At 32.8% G+C, this 1,994-nt stretch overlaps 1 long non-coding RNA gene across 1 annotated transcript; it reads right to left on the bottom strand.

The window, feature by feature from the left end:
• Window positions 1-807: 807 nt before the first annotated feature.
• LOC134213705 (uncharacterized) lies at window positions 808-1,745 on the bottom strand. Its single transcript, XR_009979509.1, has 3 exons — window positions 1,610-1,745; window positions 1,308-1,492; window positions 808-1,234 (listed from the first exon to the last, which is right to left on the bottom strand). It is a non-coding gene; the product is annotated as an uncharacterized LOC134213705 (long non-coding RNA).
• Between the last annotated feature and the right edge of the window lie 249 nt (window positions 1,746-1,994).

Here is a 1,994-nt window from a genome sequence, read left to right as displayed (position 1 = left end):
CTTCAAGAAGCTCGGGATACTTCGTTCAAGAGGCTTAGAAGTATAATTTCTAGAGGCTCAGAAGCATCCTTTCAAGATGCAAGAAAGCCTCCTTTTAAGTGACTCGAAAGCCGCCTTTCGAGAGTCTCGAAAGCCTCTCTACAAGACGCTCAGAAGCATCTTAACAAGAAGTGCGGAATCCTACTTTGAAAAGAACCAGAACCTCCTTTCAGGAGGCTCAACCACACGCAGAAAAAACTTTTTTAAAAACAATAATAACTAACGTAAATTCAACAAGAATTTCGCATTGTTTTGGCGGTAAAAAGAATTTGTTTTTGTTTTTAAAATCTCATGAAAAAACAAATTGTTGAAATTAAAAGAAAATATATTTGAAATCAAATAGTTATTTGACGGTTTGAATCTTCGCTTCAGCGGTAACTGTGTTACGTCTTGCTAAACAATGAAAATAACTGTTATTTCAAAAAGAGATAGTTTATTATTTTAATTAGCTTCGTAATCGAACATAAAATCATAATATTGTTGTTTTAATAATCTATTTATAGTATTTATATTACACATTTTTTTTTTAAATAAAAATTGTTATATTTTCATTTTATAATTTTCTTTCAAATTCTTTATCCTTATAGCCTATTCAGACTACAAGCTTTATTACTTGATAAAGTGCATCTCTATGTCAATGTCCACACAACTTATTTTCATTGAAGTTTAGCTTTATCAAGTGATAAAGCTCATAAATAAAACAGACTATTAAAAAAGTGACTGAGAAACATTATGCAGTTTTATATGTTTTCTTTCTGCACACAGATTCGCATAGTTTATTTACTGGTCCATTAAATAAAGTTACCTCTATTGCTCCTATCACAATCCCGGTTAGATTTGTAGTAAAATTGATGCTTACATTTGTAAATGAAATAAGTCAGTCCGATCATCATTACGTAGGCAATAAAACGACACGTAGTTCATTGTAACTACTGGTTTTGACCGAAGCATAATCCCGGAATAGCCAACCAACACCATGGTCACTCCTGAACTCAAGTTTCTAACAAATGCGTCTGCGCCTTGTGATAGTTTTGCTTCCATCGCCAGAGCAATGTTGAGATTGTGGATGCTAGAATTGCTGCAGTACTACAATATGCAATGCAATGTTCCAAACTGCCGCATCCATCCAACAGCACTATTTGGTGGAATGTGGAATCATACGACCAAAGAATTGAAGCAAAATGGTGCATGGTAGCTAAAATTAGTTTTATAAATACATAGATGCAAAAGTAAGTTGTCTGCGCGATATTAATGAGTAACCTACTTACTATTGAAGGGATCTCTAGGCCAATTGCCGATGCCTATTGGATAGCCGATTTCGTACTGAGGAAGAGGACTCAACGCAAAAAAAACGGTGGCTCTCCCTTACGCCACTTTGAGAATGATCCGATGGACACCATCGTCGGATTTCTCCTTGGCCTTCTGAGCCGGCGATCAGAATAAAGAATGGGAACTGTAATTTTCCGAAATAGAGAAAAATATTTACACAGATTTACAAACCATTGTTCATAAATATCTAGATTTTTATCAAACTATTACCGCCAATGTTAGCTATGAACAATTGACTTACCTGTATATTTTATATTTGCCATTAAAACAGTACTTAATTTGGTAAAACTGACTGAAACGTACATTTTAATTTCAAATTATTTTTATTTGCTTTGCGAAAATGACAGATGAGTTTTTTTTTTATTTTTATACATCAGGCGTTACTCAAGGCTGTACCGTTACATGCGGTTTTTGTCTAGAGAGAAAACGAGTAACTAGACATTAAAATAAAAAGATTTATTTTTGGAATAAAAAAAATTTCTTTTTATTTCAACAATATTTATTTATTTATTATTTCTAATCAACAGGCTTTTGTTGCCCCAATGATGTGTATGTAGTAGAACATAGTGTTAAAAAAAACTAACATCTCAAAACAAACTAAAATTCGATCATGATATAATTTTCAC

Source organism: Armigeres subalbatus, chromosome 1 (assembly GCF_024139115.2).
Source record: "Armigeres subalbatus isolate Guangzhou_Male chromosome 1, GZ_Asu_2, whole genome shotgun sequence".
Classification (NCBI taxonomy): Eukaryota; Metazoa; Arthropoda; class Insecta; order Diptera; family Culicidae; genus Armigeres; species Armigeres subalbatus.
This window is presented reverse-complemented; position numbering and strand designations above follow the sequence as displayed.